This window comes from Rutidosis leptorrhynchoides, chromosome 2 (genome assembly GCF_046630445.1).
Source record: "Rutidosis leptorrhynchoides isolate AG116_Rl617_1_P2 chromosome 2, CSIRO_AGI_Rlap_v1, whole genome shotgun sequence".
NCBI classification, from domain to species: Eukaryota; Viridiplantae; Streptophyta; class Magnoliopsida; order Asterales; family Asteraceae; genus Rutidosis; species Rutidosis leptorrhynchoides.
In genome coordinates this window covers 286,076,574-286,099,718 of record NC_092334.1, presented here as the reverse complement: position 1 = coordinate 286,099,718, position 23,145 = coordinate 286,076,574, and positions in this window count along the sequence as shown.

Sequence of the window (23,145 nt, the reverse complement as noted above, 5' to 3'; positions counted from 1 at the left end):
CATTTGATCATTTGCACAAACGAGTGTTGGTTGAAGAACTTAAGGAGAAATCAATACATGGAAAACCAATTATTGCAATAGTTGAAGAAGCTAAGGAAACTTGGATGACTCCGTATTTGAGATATTTGCATGACGGATGGTTACCTGTTGATAAGGCGGAAGCAAGAAGAATAAGAGTGACTGTACCAATGTATGAAATAGTTAGTGGCGTCCTTTATCGAAAATCATACAATGGTCCGTTGTTAAGGTGTCTAACCGATGATGAAGCGTTAAAGGTGGTCAAAGAAATGCATGAAGGAGTCTGTTCGCAACATTCCGGTTTCCGTACTGTGGCGTCACGGATCATGCGACAAGGGTATTTTTGGCCTTCACTTTATCGGGATGTTGCAGAAATCATCAAAACATGTGAGAATTGTCAGATGCATGGAACAATTCAACGTCTTCCAAAGTATGACTTGATATCGGTATCATCCGCTTGGCCGTTCTGTAAATGGGCTATTGACATTGTGGGGCCATTCAATAGGAGCACTGGTAATGCTAAGTTCTTGGTGGTAGCAATCGATTTTTTCACAAAATGGGTTGAAGCAAAGGCTTTAGCAAAAATCACAGGAGAAAATGTCAAGAAATTTGTTTGGCATGATATTATATGCCGTTATGGGGTGCCAAATGAAATAGTTAGCGATAACGGCAAGCAATTTGCAGAAAATCCATTTCGGAGTTGGTGTGAAGAGCTGGGCATCAAACAAAATTTTACATCTGTTGCTCATCCTCAAGCGAACTGACAAGTGGAGGTTACCAACAAGGAAATTGTTGCTGGCATTAAGGCACGATTAGGTCTAAGTCAAACTGGATGGGTGGATGAATTGCCAAATGTATTGTGGGCACACCGGATGACGCCAAAGCGGAGCACGGGGGAAACACCTTTCAGTCTGGTGTATGGAACAGAGGCAGTGATACTGGTTAAGATATGTGTGCCAACGCAACGCATTATGGCATTTGATATTGAGGTTAATTCTGAGGCGTTAAGAGAGAATCTCAATTTATTGGAGGAAAGAAGGTTGATGGCCGCCATCCGGCAAGCTAATCATAAACATAAAATGGAAAAATATTATAACAAGAAAGTGCAGCATGTGCAATTTGAAGTAGGTGATTTAGTACTACGTGATAATGAAGCAAGCAGGCAAATCAAATTTGGAAAGCTAGCCCCAAAATGGGAAGGACCTTATATGGTCACGAAAGTAAATCAGAACGGATCCTATATGCTTGCTGCGCCTTCCGGCGAGCAATATGAAAGAGCTTGGAATGCAATGAATTTAAAGAAATTTTATGCGTAGCACTATATGCATGGACAGCTTGATCAACTGTCAAATGCATGAGATATAGTCATAAATGTAAAAATTTCTTTAAAAAATATGAATAATAGCAATTATTCTTATGGCAATATTTTTCAAATTTTATCCGGCCAAGGATTTTTTTGCCCAGGTGTCACATAGCTGTGTGTCATCCCTACCCGCAGAAAGAAAGAGAGCCTTTCGGTGGTAGAAGTACAATCATACTCAAAATGGTTGTATCGATAGTGAGACATGTAGAACTCACTAAAACATCGAAGCGATGAAACGAATTTACAAAAAATGTCATGACATATATACACAAAATACAAAACAAAACAGAAAACGGATCATAGTGTCCAGCAAAATATCTAAAGGCGAAAATAATTCATAACTTTTCCTCATGAATTTCATGACGGAAGGCGTATGGCGGAGAATATGTTTTTAATATTCATAACTATAATGATTGCAACGTATAATCTCAGTATCTTGAACATTGTTTAGTACAATAATCTTACTAAGTTACATCATATCTTTCTAATATACATAACTAAATGCAATATTAAGCGTTATGTAAAAGCAGATGTATAAAAACATAATGTTTTATTCATTCTGTGGAGTGTAATTCAATACATCATCTATTGTTACATCCGGCCTTTTAAACAGATTTTCAAGATCAGAAAACTTTATATTTTCTATTGAGGCACCGGCTTCATCAGCTTCTAAAATAGCATTTTTATTAATTTTTGATGTGATTACCTCAGGAAGAGGATTTGGAAGTTCTGGTAGTTTTTTCTTCATAAAGTTGAAAAAATTTAACCGTTCAGCAGATTTTGCAAGGCAGACAAACTCACGGATTCTGTGAGATAGTGCCTGATAGTTAAAGACACGCTCTACAAGTGCAGGAATGCCAGTTATCATTCGTTTTTCGTTCTCCTCTTTGGCTTTAAGCTGTTCCTTCAATATGTTATTTTCCTCAACTAATTTTTCTTTCTCCTTCACTAGTTCATCAATTTTGCTCAGATGCTGTGTTTCTCTGAAGGATAGAACTTTAACTTGCTCCTTATATTCCGCCCTTTGATTGTTGCTCTTATCATAAAGCCTCTTCATTGTCTCGTATTCCCTCTTCATCTCTGTGGCTATTCGTTCAGCCTTGGTTACTTTCTCTTTTTCAGCAGATAGCTCCTTATTTGTAATGACTTCACTGTTCTGCAAATCAGATAGGCGTTGAAGGTCATTCAAACCAGAAGCAATGTTCAGAATAATGCTTTGTGCCTTAACTTTCTTGGCATCTGCATCATATAAGTTGCTAAAAAATTGCGCTATGAAGGACACACCATGGCATTCAGAAAAGTCATGAAATCTTCATACGAATGTGGTGGTCCTTTTAAAAGAGAAGAGAGCATGTTTGTGTCAAGATTGGGAAGCGTAATTTGTTGTTGAGAAGAACTAGGGCCAGCTTCCTGTTGAGCAGATGACGAAGGAATTTGACCAGTTCTTCTCCTCTTGGCGGAAGGCGGAAGAGTTACTAAGATAGTGTCTTGATGTGATGCACTAGCTGTTGGAGATAAAGGAAAATTGTTACTTATAAAAGAGTTCCAATATGCTTCACAACATTTCAAAGGTGGCATAAAATATAAGGAAGGGTTTGGATTATAAAATCCACCAGTACTGGGTATGTAAGAAAACAAGTACAGGTTTTGGTATGGAATTTTGCATAATTCAGTGTTGTCATTTTCATTACCCGAGGTACGACGTTCTCTAGAGGCAATTCAATTCATACCTATGTCTTCTTCTTCTTCTTCTTCATCTTCCTCCTCCCTCACTTCACCTGTTTTGGGGGTATCATCAATAATTTTCTCAGTGCTAAAAGTAAGCTGTGAATAACATGATGATCGCATAGCGGTAAGCGGAGTAATTTCTGCAAAAAGTTAAAGCGTCACAGTGATTAAATGGATAGATACAGAAGAACATTTTATTTAAGCATATATAGCAAAAGTAAATGCTTACTCTTTTTCCCAGCAAAAATACAAGCATAACCTTGAGAGATATCCCAATCTTGGCTCATGGATGTCAGCGAAAGCATGTGTTCCCCATATTTAATATCATTAATTTGTTCAGCTTTAATCTTCTTAAACAAAAGATTTTCTTTGGTGACGAGTTTTCGAAAGGTAACAGAAATGTTATACGAATATTTGCGCCATACTCGAGTAGCTGAGTATTGTTTATCAATTACATCTTCATTTATGAAAATAAATGAAGCATACCAGTTATCGCCAGGATGATCAACTGCAGGTTTCAGAAACCCATGAACTTTGTTGAATGTAAACCAACCATTTTCATGGCGTGCTATGCGTACCAGATGACAAAATATTCGAATTGATGGCTCAATTTTCCCTGCGTGACAATACATTTCAAAAATCAAGATCTTTCGAATTGATGCTGGTTCGAATTGACCAACAGCAACACCGAAAAATCTACAAACTTCTAAGAAGAAGGGTGTAAATGGTAAACGTAAGCAAAATCTGAAGATTGAATGGCCATAAATAGCAACTTTGCCAGGGGGCGGTGAACAGGCTCTGGCACTAATTGAAGGAATCACTGGTTCAACACCAGCTAATCTAGGGAAATGTTGCAGTAGCTCGCTTAAATATCTCTCATTTACTCTGCTAGGAATAGCTGCAACATCCTTTATGGCTGCCATTAATGTTCTAATGAAACAGAAAATAAAGAAGGTATTAATGGAAGAAGATGAATACTGTAGAAGGAAGTTGTAAACGCGAATTATCGGCTAGGGTTTATGATGGTTAAAAGTAAGAAGATATAACAGCTGTAGTTAATGGTGAATTTGGAGGTTTTGTTTTCAGCCACACACGTGTAAGGACAAGATAAAAAGGTGAGTACATCGAAGAGACCTTTTACAGCTAAGAGGCGCGTGCGATATTTTAGCAATCATCATGTTGTCAGTAAAATTCGCCTATCATTTAATGCCTGTGGTGTGATTCCCAATGCGAAAGGAAAAGGTGAAATATGAAGATTTTGGTTGGCATGCGTTATAAAAAGTTTAACAACTTAATAATTTTTCAAATGCTTAAGTCCTTAAACTGGGGGGACTTAATGGTGTATCCTATCGTATACACACATAAAAGGAATAATGGTTGCATAAAAGTAGCATCAGGAAAGCTGGAAACAACAGTTTTGTGGAGATTGTCCGTCCAGCGTTCTCCGCTGTACAGGCTGCTCCGTCATGCGTAAGCCCTGAAGGCCGCCTAGCGCATAAGCCCTGGTCGGAGAGCGCCGCATTTAGCATAAATTTCGGAGCACATGTAACAGAACGTATCATCATTCGACACGTGTCCCCAAACAAATCTGGTAGATCTGACACTATAAATAGACCCCTTGGGTCGTCATTTTACACAAGTTCAGACATTCTGACAACTTTGAGAGCTGAGACTTCACTTCTCTCTTTCTCTCTCTACTTTCTCTCACTAAAAGTCATCCGGCTAGCACTCTTACGCTCTACGGATGACAGATTGATTAAGCCACCCCACAAGTTTCTACACTTGTGAACCGGGTCTGCAGGGATTATTTCCCGAGGGTAAAAATCAATCGGCAACACTCCGCCCTCCTAAAAGCTAGATCACTTATAGTCTCTTGTTGACATACTAAGCCTTACCTCATAAGGAAATAGGTGTTAACAGTAATTTGATATTCAAGTTTAGGATTTTGAACTAGTTAGTTATAAAACTCTTTTAGGAGGTGAAATGGGTAATTGTAACTAGAAATTGTTGATGTTGGTGGGTTTAGGATTGGATGATGATATTGTTAGTTTGTAAACTAATTTTTGTTGATGAAATCACTAGCTAACTTGGATTATTAGTGATTTGGGGTGTAAGATCACAAATTGGGTGTTTTGACTAGTTTTAGGTCAAAATGGGTTTTTGTATAAATGATGGTCTAAATTGCATTTAAAGCCTAAAAGAGGTGTATTTAGGTATTTCGGAAACGCGAGAAATGGTCTCGTTAGTTTTGAACTTTCGAGTATCGTTAAAAAGTGCAAAAAGGCGTAGATTGCACTTTATGTCAATTTGGGCGGGTCGTGAGTCCAAATGGGGGATTGGTTGATTAAACCTTGTGCAAAATGTATTAGTGGGACATAATCACTATTCGATTGTGATTATGAGTGGTTCAGGTGAGATTTGACTTAGTCAAAGTTGGTCAAGTGTATATAGTCGAAATTACACTTGTAATGTGTTAAGTCGAATAGGCTTAAGTTGTAGCTTATTTGCATGTATGATTTGCGTAGGTGATATACGTGAAGTCGGTGGAAGGAGTTCAAGTTTGCGAATTGCACTTCTTCAAGTAATCGAGGTGAGTGGAATATTTATACATGTATGTATGTGGTTTATTTACTCGTACGCGATGTGGGCCTTTGGTGCCACATCGTGAGTAGTGGGCGTTATGTCACAAGACGGTGACATATTTGTTGGTATGATGGGATGGGAACTACAAGTCGGTAGTGTCTCGACATGTTATTCACAAGTCGATGACACCTCATAGTGGTTCACGGGGCGGTGACCCTTAGTAGTTGGTTGGTGTTTCACAAGTCGGTGTCACCATAAGTCGGGGAAGTGATTCACGAGTCGGTGACACTTCATAGTGTTCACAAGCCGGTGACACTAGGTGGTGCTTCACAAGTCGGTGATGCCACATGGAGGTTCACAAGTCGGTGACCCATATGTATTGATGGGGGTTCACAAGTTGGTGATACCCTTGGGTGATTCACAAGTCGGTGACACCCTATAGTGTTCACAAGTCGGTGACACTTAGTGGCGCTTCACAAGTCGGTGATGTCACATGGCGTTCACAAGTCGGTGATCCATAGATATTGGTGGGTAGTTCACAAGTCGGTGACACCCTTTGATGAGTCACAAGTCGGTGACAACATATGAGTGAGACTCGACGTTATTGGTCGTCTACAAGTCGGTAGTGCCATAGCGGGGAACGGTTTGTTATATTTATGCATTATTGTGATTTAGTATATTATTGTGGCGATTTATATACTAACGTTGTTGCAAATCGTATGTTTGGTGTTGCTAGCTCGTTTATGCATTTTGTTTGCATGGTATTGTAAGTGGATGCGTGTAGGTAAATTACATATGTATATGTATAAGTATTGCATTCACTAAGCGTTAGCTTACCCTCTCGTTGTTGACTTTTTTATAGATTGCATGGATGCGGAGGCTCGGGTAAGCGGGGACTAGTGGACTTGCGTAGTTGCTTTAGAAGGCTTGCTTTTGGATTGATTAGGATTGGGTAGCGTATCCCCAATCGCCATGCTCAGCCTTTATTTTGTATTACAAATCATGTGGTTGAAAACTTGTATTTTCGTACGAAAGTCGTAAAACGGCCGATGTGGGCCCGGTCCTCGTAAAACTTATTTTATGAATGGAACATGTTAGTTTTTCATATATGAATATGTTGTGAATAACGTTTTGTCTAAATACGTCGGTAAGTGGTCAAACATTTTAGCATTTCAAGACTTTTTGGACAGGCCACTTTGGCGAGCCGCGCAAGGTTATGGCGCGCCGCGCCACCTGCTGAACAAAGATTTTTTTTTTATTTTGGTAAATTTCACGTGGTCGATTGTATATCGGGTTGGGTTGTTACAAGTGGTATCAGAGCATGGTCTAAGGGATTTAGGTGACTTGAGATAGGCGCCTAGACTTAGACTTTTTGTGTGGACTATTATGCGGGACTTGTAGGATTACGGGTCTGTTCGGGTTTCTAGTTAGTGCCTTTGAGAATAGGTGCTTTAACCACGTGTTGATTATGTGTTACTAACCATGTTGTGTTGTGTTGAACATCTAGCGAGATGATTGTGTATTCATGAGTTTGGCATGGTGTGTGAGCGTAATAATGCTCCGCGACCATTATTACGGTTGCAAGCCAAGTCATGCAAGTGATGTACAACAAGTGTTGAACTAGATGGGATGTACGAACGGTGGCATATTATATGTTTGTGAACGATTGATCGTGGTGGTGTGTGTAAGTTATTCATGTTGTGTTCCTAACCGAGTTCATTTCTTAGAATGACGACAAGGAGCAGACAAGCCAACGAAGATCAAGACGAAGACGTTGAGTTCACGGCTAAGGTTGAGGCCATCTTTAAACGTCAAAAAGCGGAGTTTCTCGAGGATGTTAGAAAGGTTTTCCGGGAATCGGTTGATGGGCAAATAACCGATCTAATTGATGAAAGGGTGAAGGTCGCAATCGAGGAAGCGCTTGATGCTAGAAATATTTATCCCCGAGGCGAAGGGAGTGAAGGAAATGGGAGGCGGGACTTCCATTACAAAAACTTCAAGGATGCACAACCTCCTATGTTTAATGGGGTAAGGGATCCGTTGAAGAGTACATGTTGGGTTTCCGACATCGAGGGGGCTTTCCGTACTAGTGAATGTCCTCCCGAGAAGAAAATGAGGTACGGTTCTAGTATGTTACGTGAAGAAGCCAAGTTGTGGTGGGATGACAAGATTCAATTGTATGGCGAGGAACAATGTATGAGCTTGTCATGGGATGAGTTCAAATAGGAGTTCTTTGATGAATACCGAACTTCTTCCGATCTTGATAGAATCCGGGACGAGTTACACAATTTGTGACAAGGTTCGATGGACTTGGTTACTCTCAAGTCTACCTTTTTAGAAAAGACTCGTTTTTGTCCGGAGTACGTTGGTGACGATCACAAGTTGATGAAAGATTTCTACCGTACACTGAATGACGAATTTAAGGGTAAGATTAGTCGGGGAATGGCTAAGTCTTTTGAAGAGTTGTTTGAGTTGGCTCGGGGTTTCGAACCGGAGGTGTCAAAGCCAAGTGTGTCTGATGTTAGTAAACGGAAGTTCGAAGCGACTGCGTTTTCGAACAAGAAGAGTAAAAGCGCTACCGAAGGTGTCGGAAGCGTAAAGATGAGTGACACGGGTGGTTCTAAATTCGCGTGTTATAATTGTGGACAAACAGGGCATAAGTCTCGTGATTGTCCGTCGGGCAAGGTCACATGTTTTAAGTGCCGGAAGGAGGGACACTGGAAGTCAGAATGTCCCGAGTGGAATAGTGACGGGGCGCGAAAATCTGGCGACGCTTGATTCAGGTACTATTCGATTTTAGTACTATCTATGTGCAGATGATTTGGGTAATGATTGAGTTTATCCATGTGTTGTAGTGACTAGCTAGGTCGAGTTAGTCCATTGCGGTTTGACTAACCAGGTCGGGTTAATCAATTGTTGTTAGGTGTTGACCGAGTCGGGTTGACCAAGGGTATTTGACTAACCAAGCCGGGTTACTCAAATTGTTTTTAGGGGTTTGACCGAGTCGGGTTGACCGAGATAGTTTGACTAACCGAGTCGGGTTAATCGATAAATTGTTAGGAGTGTTGACCGAGTCGAGTTGACCGAGTGCGTTTGACTAATCAAGGCGGGTTAATCAATTGTTGTTAGGACTTAACCAAGTCGGGTTGACCGTTTGTGTTGACTTAACCAAGTAGGGTTAATCGATTGTTGTTAGGTGTTGACCGAGGCGGGTCGACATAGTGTATTTGACTTGACCGAGTCGGGTTAATTGGATTGGTGTTGGAGGCTTAACCAAGTCGGGGGTAACCATGGGATGATTAGAGGGTTACTTGTATTGTTCTCCATAAGGGTTAGCGTAGGATGGCATTCCATTCGAGAGGCGCTTACGTTGATCATGTAGGTGTGCGAGAAGAGTCACGATTGTTGACTATCTTTGGTGTGTGTAAATAACCGTGTTAACGGTTGAGAGGATACGAGTTGGGGTGTAAGTCTTGGTGGCACCAAGCATCACCATTGTAAGTGAAAGGATTGCTAGGCTTGCTTTGCGGCCTAGGCGGATAGTGACAAGCAGGCGTCACTAGAAAGTTGTAGGCGTTGAGCCGAAATGTCCATTGGATTTGTGTGACTTCGAATAGTCAAGTGTCATATGACACCGAGGAGGGACCCGAAAGGGTCGAGTGATTGAGACTCGGTGGTAGTAATGGGAGTTGCATAACACTACATCAGGTGCCCTCCGTATACCTGCAAGTGGAATGTTTCACTCCGGTGTTGTGATTATTTTATACTTGGGTACCGACGAAAAAACCCGAAGGTACAATGATGGTTTATTGGGGTGATTAGCGGGCGGTGATGTTTAACCGATTCGAAAGGACTAGGTCCAAGTATCTTGTGGTAAGTCTGGGGAAAATTTTGAGTATGACCAACGTTGGTGCCGGTCATGTGTGTGTGGAATGTGGAAATTTCACAAGATATTATCGTCTTGACGGTGATAAGGTAGGGTTAAAACCCTAAGTGGGGGAGTATGTGAAATGTCCCGTTCTTATTGATTAAAAACGTTCCATATTAATTGATTTCGTTGCGAGGTTTTGACCTCTATATGAGACGTTTTTCAAAGACTGCATTCATTTTTAAAACAAACCATAACCTTTATTTCATAAATAAAGGTTTAAAAAGCTTTACGTAGATTATCAAATAATGATAATCTAAAATATCCTGTTTACACACGACCATTACATAATGGTTTACAATACAAATATGTTACATCGAAATCAGTTTCTTGAATGCAGTTTTTACACAATATCATACAAACATGGACTCCAAATCTTGTCCTTACTTTAGTATACAACAGCGGAAGCTCTTAGTATTCACCTGAGAATAAACATGCTTTAAACGTCAACAAAAATGTTGGTGAGTTATAGGTTTAACCTATATATATCAAATCGTAACAATAGACCACAAGATTTCATATTTCAATACACATCCCATACATAGAGATAAAAATCATTCATACGGTGAACACCTGGTAACCGACAATAACAAGATGCATATATAAGAATATCCCCATCATTCCGGGACACCCTTCGGATATGATATAAATTTCGAAGTACTAAAGCATCCGGTACTTTGGATGGGGTTTGTTAGGCCCAATAGATCTATCTTTAGGATTCGCGTCAATTAGGGTGTCTGTTCCCTAATTCTTAGATTACCAGACTTAATAAAAAGGGGCATATTCGATTTCGATAATTCAACCATAGAATGTAGTTTCACGTACTTGTGTCTATTTTGTAAATCATTTATAAAACCTGCATGTATTCTCATCCCAAAAATATTAGATTTTAAAAGTGGGACTATAACTCACTTTCACAGATTTTTACTTCGTCGGGAAGTAAGACTTGGCCACTGGTTGATTCACGAACCTATAACAATATATACATATATATCAAAGTATGTTCAAAATATATTTACAACACTTTTAATATATTTTGATGTTTTAAGTATATTAAGTCAGCTGTCCTCGTTAGTAACCTACAACTAGTTGTCCACAGTTAGATGTACAGAAATAAATTGATAAATATTATCTTGAATCAATCCACGACCCAGTGTATACGTATCTCAGTATTGATCACAACTCAAACTATATATATTTTGGAATCAACCTCAACCCTGTTTAGCTAACTCCAACATTCACATATAGAGTGTCTATGGTTGTTCCGAAATATATATAGATGTGTCGACATGATAGGTCGAAACATTGTATACGTGTCTATGGTATCTCAAGATTACATAATATACAATACAAGTTGATTAAGTTATGGTTAGAATAGATTTGTTACCAATTTTCACGTAGCTAAAATGAGAAAAATTATCCAATCTTGTTTTACCCATAACTTCTTCATTTTAAATCCGTTTTGAGTGAATCAAATTGCTATGGTTTCATATTGAACTTTATTTTATGAATCTAAACAGAAAAGTATAGGTTTATAGTCGGAAAAATAAGTTACAAGTCGTTTTTGTAAAGTTAGTCATTTCAGTCGAAAGAACGACGTCTAGATGACCATTTTAGAAAACATACTTCCACTTTGAGTTTAACCATAATTTTTGGATATAGTTTCATGTTCATAATAAAAATCATTTTCCCAGAATAACAACTTTTAAATCAAAGTTTATCATAGTTTTTAATTAACTAACCCAAAACAGCCCGCGGTGTTACTACGACGGCTTAAATCCGGTTTTACGGTGTTTTTCGTGTTTCCAGGTTTTAAATCATTAAGTTAGCATATCATATAGATATAGAACATGTGTTTAGTTGATTTTAAAAGTCAAGTTAGAAGGATTAACTTTTTTTTGCGAAAAAGTTTAGAATTAACTAAACTATGTTCTAGTGATTACAAGTTTAAACCTTCGAATAAGATAGCTTTATATGTATGAATAGAATGATGTTATGAACATCATTACTACCTTAAGTTCCTTGGATAAATCTACTGGAAAAGAGAAAAATGGATCTAGCTTCAATGGATCCTTGGATGGCTCGAAGTTCTTGAAGCAGAATCATGACACGAAAACAAGTTCAAGTAAGATCATCACTTGAAATAAGATTGTTATAGTTATAGAAATTGAACCAAAGTTTGAATATGATTATTACCTTGTATTAGAATTATAACCTACTGTAAGAAACAAAGATTTCTTGAGGTTGGATGATCACCTTACAAGATTGGAAGTGAGCTAGCAAACTTGAAAGTATTCTTGATTTTATGAAACTAGAACTTTTGAAATTTATGAAGAACACTTAGAACTTGAAGATAGAACTTGAGAGAGATCAATTAGATGAAGAAAATTGAAGAATGAAAGTGTTTGTAGGTGTTTTTGGTCGTTGGTGTATGGATTAGATATAAAGGATATGTAATTTTGTTTTCATGTAAATAAGTCATGAATGATTACTCATATTTTTGTAATTTTATGAGATATTTCATGCTAGTTGCCAAATGATGGTTCCCACATGTGTTAGGTGACTCACAAGGGCTGCTAAGAGCTGATCATTGGAGTGTATATACCAATAGTACATACATCTAAAAGCTGTGTATTGTACGAGTACGAATACGGGTGCATACGAGTAGAATTGTTGATGAAACTGAACGAGGATGTAATTGTAAGCATTTTTGTTAAGTAGAAGTATTTTGATAAGTGTCTTGAAGTCTTTTAAAAGTGTATGAATACATATTAAAACACTACATGTATATACATTTTAACTGAGTCGTTAAGTTATCGTTAGTCGTTACATGTAAATATTGTTTTGAAACCTTTAGGTTAACGATCTTGTTGAATATTGTTAACCCATTGTTTATTATAACAAATGAGATATTAAATTGTTATATTATCATGATATTATGATATATAATATATCTCAGTATGATGTATATACAGTTAAATGTCGTTACAACGATAATCGTTACATATATGTCTCGTTTCGAAATCATTAAGTTAGTAGTCTTATTTTTACATATGTATTTCATTGTTAATACACTTAATAATATATTTACTTATCATTTAACATAATTAACCAAGTGTATCAATATCTTAATATGATTCATATGTACCTAGTAAGACGTTGTTATAACGATAATCGTTATATATATCGTTTTTGAGTTTCTTAAATTAATAGTCTCATTTTTATGTATATAACTCATTGTTAAAATACCTAATGAGATACATACTTATAATAAAAACATGTTAACTATATATATAACCATATATATGTCATCGTATAGTTTTTACAAGTTTTAACGTTCGTGAATCACCGGTCAACTTGGGTGGTCAATTGTCTATATGAAACATATTTCAATTAATCAAGTCTTAACAAGTTTGATTGCTTAACATGTTGGAAACATTTAATCATGTAAATATCAATCTCAATTAATATATATAAACATGGAAAAGTTCGGGTCACTACAGTACCTACCCGTTAAATAAATTTCGTCCCGAAATTTTTAAGCTGTTGAAGGTGTTGACGAATCTTCTGGAAATAGTTGCGGGTATTTCTTCTTCATCTGATCTTCACGCTCCCAGGTGAACTCGGGTCCTCTACGAGCATTCCATCGAACCTTAACAATTGGTATCTTGTTTTGCTTAAGTCTTTTAACCTCACGATCCATTATTTCGACGGGTTCTTCGATGAATTGGAGTTTTTCGTTGATTTGGATTTCATCTAACGGAATAGTGAGATCTTCTTTAGCAAAACATTTCTTCAAATTAGAGACGTGGAAAGTGTTATGTACAGCCGCGAGTTGTTGAGGTAACTTAAGTCGGTAAGCTACTGGTCCGACACGATCAATAATCTTGAATGGTCCAATATACCTTGGATTTAATTTCCCTCGTTTACCAAATCGAACAACGCCTTTCCAAGGTGCAACTTTAAGCATGACCATCTCTCCAATTTCAAATTCTATATCTTTTCATTTAATGTCAGCGTAGCTCTTTTGTCGACTTTGGGCGGTTTTCAACCGTTGTTGAATTTGGATGATCTTCTCTGTAGTTTCTTGTATAATCTCCGGACCCGTAATCTGTCTATCCCCCACTTCACTCCAACAAATCGGAGACCTGCACTTTCTACCATAAAGTGCTTCAAACGGCGCCATCTCAATGCTTGAATGGTAGCTGTTGTTGTAGGAAAATTCTGCTAATGGTAGATGTCGATCCCAACTGTTTCCGAAATCAATAACACATGCTCGTAGCATGTCTTCAAGCGTTTGTATCGTCCTTTCACTCTGCCCATCAGTTTGTGGATGATAGGAAGTACTCATGTCTAGACGAGTTCCTAATGCTTGCTGTAATGTCTGCCAAAATCTTGAAATAAATCTGCCATCCCTATCAGAGATAATAGAGATTGGTATTCCATGTCTGGAGATGACTTCCTTCAAATACAGTCGTGCTAACTTCTCCATCTTGTCATCTTCTCTTATTGGCAAGAAGTGTGCTGATTTGGTGAGACGATCAACTATTACCCAAATAGTATCAAAACCACTTGCAGTCCTTGGCAATTTAGTGATGAAATCCATGGTAATGTTTTCCCATTTCCATTCCGGGATTTCGGGTTGTTGAAGTAGACCTGATGGTTTCTGATGCTCAGCTTTGACCTTAGAACACGTCAAACATTCTCCTACGTATTTAGCAACATCGGCTTTCATACCCAGCCACCAAAAATGTTTCTTGAGATCCTTGTACATCTTCCCCGTTCCAGGATGTATTGAGTATCTGGTTTTATGAGCTTCTCTAAGTACCATTTCTCTCATATCTCTAAATTTTGGTACCCAAATCCTTTCAGCCCTATACCGGGTTCCGTCTTCCCGAATATTAAGATGCTTCTCCGATCCTTTGGGTATTTCATCCTTCAAATTTCCCTCTTTTAAAACTCCTTGTTGCGCCTCCTTTATTTGAGTAGTAAGGTTATTATGAATCATTATATTCATAGATTTTACTCGAATGGGTTCTCTGTCCTTCCTGCTCAAGGCATCGGCTACCACATTTGCCTTCCCCGGGTGGTAACGAATCTCGAAGTCGTAATCATTCAATAATTCAATCCACCTACGCTGCCTCATATTCAGTTGTTTCTGATTAAATATGTGTTGAAGACTTTTGTGGTCGGTATATATAATACTTTTGACCCCATATAAGTAGTGCCTCCAAGTCTTTAATGCAAAAACAACCGCGCCTAATTCCAAATCATGCGTCGTATAATTTTGTTCGTGAATCTTCAATTGTCTAGACGCATAAGCAATCACCTTCGTTCGTTGCATTAATACACAACCAAGACCTTGCTTTGATGCATCACAATAAATCACAAAATCATCATTCCCTTCAGGCAATGACAATATAGGTGCCGTAGTTAGCTTTTTCTTCAATAACTGAAACGCTTTCTCTTGTTCATCATTCCATTCAAATTTCTTCCCTTTATGCGTTAATGCAGTCAAGGGTTTTGCTATTCTGGAAAAGTCTTGGATGAACCTTCTGTAGTAACCAGCTAGTCCTAAAAACTGGCGTATGTGTTTCGGAGTTTTCGGGGTTTCCCACTTTTCAACAGTTTCTATCTTTGCCGGATCCACCTTAATACCTTCTTTGTTCACTATGTGACCGAGGAATTGAACTTCTTCCAACCAAAATGCACACTTTGAAAACTTAGCGTACAATTCTTCCTTCCTCAATACTTCTAACACCTTTCTCAAATGTTCACCGTGTTCTTGGTCATTCTTTGAGTAAATAAGTATGTCATCAATGAAAACAATGACAAACTTGTCAAGGTATGGTCCACACACTCGGTTCATAAGGTCCATGAACACAGCTGGTGCATTAGTTAAACCAAACGGCATGACCATAAACTCGTAATGACCGTAACGTGTTCTGAAAGCAGTCTTTGGAATATCATCTTCTTTCACCCGCATTTGATGATACCCAGAACGTAAGTCAATCTTTGAATAAACAGACGAGCCTTGTAGTTGATCAAATAAGTCATCGATTCTCGGTAGTAGGTAGCGGTTCTTGATGGTAAGTTTGTTCAACTCTCGGTAGTCGATACACAACCTGAATGTACCATCATTCTTCTTGACAAACAAAACAGGAGCTCCCCACGGTGATGTGCTTGGTCGAATGAAACCACGCTCTAAAAGTTCTTGTAATTGGCTTTGTAGTTCTTTCATCTCGCTGGGTGCGAGTCTGTAAGGAGCACGAGCTATTGGTGCAGCTCCTGGTACAAGATCTATTTGAAATTCAACGGATCGATGTGGGGGTAATCCCGGTAATTCTTTCGGAAATACATCAGGAAATTCTTTTGCGACGGGAACATCATTGATGCTCTTTTCTTCAGTTTGTACTTTCTCGACGTGTGCTAGAACAGAATAGCAACCTTTTCTTATTAGTTTTTGTGCTTTCAAATTACTAATAAGATGTAGCTTCGTGTTGCCCTTTTCTCCGTACACCATTAAGGGTTTTCCTTTTTCTCGTATAATGCGAATTGCATTTTTGTAACAAACGATCTCCGCTTTCACTTCTTTCAACCAGTCCATACCGATTATCACATCAAAACTCCCTAACTCTACTGGTATCAAATCAATCTTAAATGTTTCGCTAACCAGTTTAATTTCTCGATTCCGACATATATTATCTGCTGAAATTAATTTACCATTTGCTAATTCGAGTAAAAATTTACTATCCAAAGGCGTCAATGGATAACTTAATTTAGCACAAAAATCTCTACTCATATAGCTTCTATCCGCACCCGAATCAAATAAAACGTAAGCAGATTTATTGTCAATAAGAAACGTACCCGTAACAAGCTCCGGGTCTTCTTGTGCCTCTGCCGCATTAATATTGAAAACTCTTCCGCGGCCTTGTCCATTCGTGTTCTCCTGGTTCGGGCAATTTCTAATAATGTGGCCCGGTTTTCCACATTTATAACAAACTACATTGGCATAACTTGCTCCGACACTACTTGCTCCGCCATTACTCGTTCCGACACCATTTGTTCCTTTCGTTCTATTAACCCCTGGTCCGTAGACCTCACACTTCGCCGCGCTATGACCATTTCTTTTACACTTGTTGCAAAATTTGGTGCAGAACCCCGAGTGATTCTTTTCACACCTTTGGCATAGCTGCTTCTGATTGTTGTTGTTGTTGCGGTTATTATTGTTGTTGGGATGATTGTTGTAGTTGCTGTTGTTGTTGTTGTTGTTGTTGTTGTTGTTGTTGGGCCGTTTGTTGTAGTTGCGATTGATGTTGCGATTGTTGGGATAATTGTTGCGATTATTGTTGTAATTGCTGTTGTTGTTGTATTGGTGATTCTTATCACCGTTTTCCTCCCACTTTCTTTTGACTTGCTTCACATTGGCCTCTTCAGCAGTCTGTTCTTTAATTCTTTCTTCAATCTGGTTCACTAGTTTGTGAGCCATTCTACATGCCTGTTGTATGGAGGCGGGCTCGTGTGAACTTATATCTTCTTGGATTCTTTCCGGTAATCCTTTCACAAATGCGTCGATCTTCTCTTCCTCATCTTCGAACGCTCCCGGACACAATAGGCACAATTCTGTGAATCGTCTTTCATACGTGGTAATATCAAATCCTTGGGTTCGTAACCCTCTAAGTTCTGTCTTGAGCTTATTGACCTCGGTTCTGGGACGGTACTTCTCGTTCATCAAGTGCTTGAATGCTGACCACGGTAGTGCGTACGCATCGTCTTGTCCCACCTGCTCTAGATAGGTATTCCACCATGTTAACGCAGAACCTGTGAAGGTATGCGTAGCATACTTCACTTTGTCCTCTTCAGTACACTTACTTATGGCAAACACCAATTCGACCTTCTCGGTCCACCGTTTCAATCCGATCGGTCCTTCGGTTCCATCAAATTCCAAAGGTTTGCAGGCAGTGAATTCTTTGTAGGTGCATCCTACACGATTTCCTGTGCTGCTAGATCCAAGGTTATTGTTGGTATGTAGCGCAGCCTGTACTGCGGCTATGTTTGAAGCTAGAAAAGTACGGAATTCCTCTTCATTCATAGTCACGGTGTGTCGAGTAGTCGGTGCCATTTCCTTCAAAATAGTCAAATGGAACAAGTTAATCATACAGAATATTAAGAGTAGTTAATAGTATTTCGTAGCATAATATGAACTCATTTATAAAAGCTTTTTCTTCATATTAGCGTTTTATAAGTTTAAATTCGGGTAGTACCTACCCGTTAAGTTCATACTTAGTAGCTAATATACAATTCAACTACTACAATTCTATATGAAAAACTGATAATAATAATATTTCGCGTTCAAACTTTTATACAATATTTTACAAACTTACAATACCGCTTATTTTACATAAAGCATGAAATATAGCACACAATAACTTTGATACAAGATAGTTGTGAAGATAATTCTAGCTAGTACACAAGTCGTTCAGCAAATGCAATAAAGACACGTAATTCATACGTCCAGAAACAAGTCATGCATTCTGGTTTTACTAGGACTACTTCCCATCCTTGGTCTTGTGCAACATAACCGTTATGGCCATTGATAAGACAGCGTGTTGTAACGTCGTCAAAGGGACGAGGGTTACGTAATGTCCAACAGTCCCGTAATAATCTAAAAACCTCATTTCTTACCTCAATTACCGACTCCGTCACTTGTGGAAACGTTTTGTTTAATAGTTATAGCCCGATGTTCTTGTTCTCACTTTGGTGAGAAGCGAACATTACTAATCCGTAAGCATAACATGCTTCTTTATGTTGCATGTTAGCCGCTTTTTCTAAATCACGAAGTCCAATATTCGGATATATTGAGTCAAAATAATTTCTTAACCCGTTGCGTAAAATAGCATTTGGGTTCCCCGCAATATATGCGTCAAAGTAAACACATCGTAACTTATGGGTTTCCCAATGTGATATCCCCCATCTTTCAAACGAAAGTCTCTTATAAACCAAGACATTCTTGGAACGTTCTTCGAATGTCTTACAAACTGATCTCGCCTTAAATAGTTGTGCCGAGGAATTCTGGCCGACTCTAGACAAGATTTCATCAATCATGTCTCCGGGTAGGTCTCTTAAAATATTGGGTTGTCTATCCATTTTGTGTTTTTAAACTGTAAAATAGACAAGAGTTAGATTCATAAAAAAATACTTATTAATACAAGCAATTTTTACATATATCATAAAGCATACGAACACTATATTACATATATTACACCACACGAATACAACTATCTTATTCCGACTCGCTCGTTTCTTATTCTTCGGTTTTGGTTCGTTTTGCCAAGTTTCTAGGGATATATGATGTTCCCCTAATACGAGCCGTCGTGATCCACATTGGTTTAGAAAAACCTGGTGGTTTAGAGGTTCCCGGGTCATTGTTACAACTTAAGGACTTCGGGGGTTGACGATACATATAAAGTTCATCGGGGTTGGAATTAGATTTCTCTATTTTTATGCCCTTTCCCTTATTATTTTCTTTTGCCTTTTTAAATTCAGTTGGGGTAATTTCTATAACATCATCGGAATTCTCGTCGGAATCCGATTCATCGGAGAATTGGTAATCCTCCCAATATTTTGCTTCCTTGGCGGAAACACCATTGACCATAATTAACCTTGGTCGGTTGGTTGAGGATTTTCTTTTACTTAACCGTTTTATTATTTCCCCCACCGGTTCTATTTCTTCATCCGGTTCCGATTCTTCTTCCGGTTCCGATTCTTCTTCCGGTTCCGACTCTTCTTCCGGTTCCTCTTCGGGAACTTGTGAATCAGTCCACAAATCATTCCAATTTACATTTGACTCTTCATTATTATTAGGTGAGTCAATGGGACTTGTTCTAGAGGTAGACATCTATCACATAATATCAAACGCGTTAAGAGATTAATATATCACATAATATTCACATGTTAAAAATATATAGTTTCCAACAAAATTTGTTAAGCAATCATTTTTCAAGTAAACACGGTCGAAGTCCAGACTCACTAATGCATCCTAACAAACTCGATAAGACACACTAATGCAAAATTCTGGTTCTCTAAGACCAACGCTCTGATACCAACTGAAATGTCCCGTTCTTATTGATTAAAAACGTTCCATATTAATTGATTTCGTTGCGAGGTTTTGACCTCTATATGAGACGTTTTTCAAAGACTGCATTCATTTTTAAAACAAACCATAACCTTTATTTCATAAATAAAGGTTTAAAAAGCTTTACGTAGATTATCAAATAATGATAATCTAAAATATTCTGTTTACACACGACCATTACATAATGGTTTACAATACAAATATGTTACATCGAAATTAGTTTCTTGAATGCAGTTTTTACACAATATCATACAAACATGGACTCCAAATCTTGTCCTTACTTTAGTATACAACAGCGGAAGCTCTTAGTATTCACCTGAGAATAAACATGCTTTAAACGTCAACAAAAATGTTGGTGAGTTATAGGTTTAACCTATATATATCAAATCGTAACAATAGACCACAAGATTTCATATTTCAATACACATCCCATACATAGAGATAAAAATCATTCATATGGTGAACACCTGGTAACCGACAATAACAAGATGCATATATAAGAATATCCCCATCATTCCGGGACACCCTTCGGATATGATATAAATTTCGAAGTACTAAAGCATCCGGTACTTTGGATGGGGTTTGTTAGGCCCAATAGATCTATCTTTAGGATTCGCGTCAATTAGGGTGTCTGTTCCCTAATTCTTAGATTACCAGACTTAATAAAAAGGGGCATATTCGATTTCGATAATTCAACCATAGAATGTAGTTTCACGTACTTGTGTCTATTTTGTAAATCATTTATAAAACCTGCATGTATTCTCATCCCAAAAATATTAGATTTTAAAAGTGGGACTATAACTCACTTTCACAGATTTTTACTTCGTCGAGAAGTAAGACTTGGCCACTGGTTGATTCACGAACCTATAACAATATATACATATATATCAAAGTATGTTCAAAATATATTTACAACACTTTTAATATATTTTGATGTTTTAAGTTTATTAAGTCAGCTGTCCTCGTTAGTAACCTACAACTAGTTGTCCACAGTTAGTTGTACAGAAATAAATTGATAAATATTATCTTGAATCAATCCACGACCCAGTGTATACGTATCTCAGTATTGATCACAACTCAAACTATATATATTTTGGAATCAACCTCAACCCTGTATAGCTAACTCCAACATTCACATATAGAGTGTCTATGGTTGTTCCGAAATATATATAGATGTGTCGACATGATAGGTCGAAACATTGTATACGTGTCTATGGTATCTCAAGATTACATAATATACAATACAAGTTGATTAAGTTATGGTTAGAAAAGATTTGTTACCAATTTTCACGTAGCTAAAATGAGAAAAATTATCCAATCTTGTTTTACCCATAACTTCTTCATTTTAAATCCGTTTTGAGTGAATCAAATTGCTATGGTTTCATATTGAACTCTATTTTATGAATCTAAACAGAAAAGTATAGGTTTATAGTCGGAAAAATAAGTTACAAGTCGTTTTGGTAAAGTTAGTCATTTCAGTCGAAAGAACGACGTCTAGATGACCATTTTAGAAAACATACTTCCACTTTGAGTTTAACCATAATTTTTGGATATAGTTTCATGTTCATAATAAAAATCATTTTCCCAGAATAACAACTTTTAAATCAAAGTTTATCATAGTTTTTAATTAACTAACCCAAAACAGCCCGCGGTGTTACTACGACGGCGTAAATCCGGTTTTACGGTGTTTTTCGTGTTTCCAGGTTTTAAATCATTAAGTTAGCATATAATATAGATATAGAACATGTGTTTAGTTGATTTTAAAAGTCAAGTTAGAAGGATTAACTTTTGTTTGCGAACAAGTTTAGAATTAACTAAACTATGTTCTAGTGATTACAAGTTTAAACCTTCGAATAAGATAGCTTTATATGTATGAATCGAATGATGTTATGAACATCATTACTACCTTAAGTTCCTTGGATAAATCTACTGGAAAAGAGAAAAATGGATCTAGCTTCAATGGATCCTTGGATGGCTCGAAGTTCTTGAAGCAGAATCATGACACGAAAACAAGTTCAAGTAAGATCATCACTTGAAATAAGATTGTTATAGTTATAGAAATTGAACCAAAGTTTGAATATGATTATTACCTTGTATTAGAATGATAACCTACTGTAAGAAACAAAGATTTCTTGAGGTTGGATGATCACCTTACAAGATTGGAAGTGAGCTAGCAAACTTGAAAGTATTCTTGATTTTATGAAACTAGAACTTTTGAAATTTATGAAGAACACTTAGAACTTGAAGATAGAACTTGAGAGAGATCAATTAGATGAAGAAAATTGAAGAATGAAAGTGTTTGTAGGTGTTTTTGGTCGTTGGTGTATGGATTAGATATAAAGGATATGTAATTTTGTTTTCATGTAAATAAGTCATGAATGATTACTCATATTTTTGTAATTTTATGAGATATTTCATGCTAGTTGCCAAATGATGGTTCCCACATGTGTTAGGTGACTCACAAGGGCTGCTAAGAGCTGATCATTGGAGTGTATATACCAATAGTACATACATCTAAAAGCTGTGTATTGTACGAGTACGAATACGGGTGCATACGAGTAGAATTGTTGATGAAACTGAACGAGGATGTAATTGTAAGCATTTTTGTTAAGTAGAAGTATTTTGATAAGTGTCTTGAAGTCTTTCAAAAGTGTATGAATACATATTAAAACACTACATGTATATACATTTTAACTGAGTCGTTAAGTCATCGTTAGTCGTTACATGTAAATATTGTTTTGAAACCTTTAGGTTAACGATCTTGTTGAATGTTGTTAACCCATTGTTTATTATAACAAATGAGATATTAAATTGTTATATTATCATGATATTATGATATATAATATATCTCAGTATGATGTATATACAGTTAAATGTCGTTACAACGATAATCGTTACATATATGTCTCGTTTCGAAATCATTAAGTTAGTAGTCTTATTTTTACATATGTATTTCATTGTTAATACACTTAATAATATATTTACTTATCATTTAACATAATTAACCAAGTGTATCAATATCTTAATATGATTCATATGTACCTAGTAAGACGTTGTTATAACGATAATCGTTATATATATCGTTTTCGAGTTTCTTAAATTAATAGTCTCATTTTTATGTATATAACTCATTGTTAAAATACCTAATGAGATACATACTTATAATAAAAACATGTTAACTATATATATAACCATATATATGTCATCGTATAGTTTTTACAAGTTTTAACGTTCGTGAATCACCGGTCAACTTGGGTGGTCAATTGTCTATATGAAACATATTTCAATTAATCAAGTCTTAACAAGTTTGATTGCTTAACATGTTGGAAACATTTAATCATGTAAATATCAATCTCAATTAATATATATAAACATGGAAAAGTTCGGGTC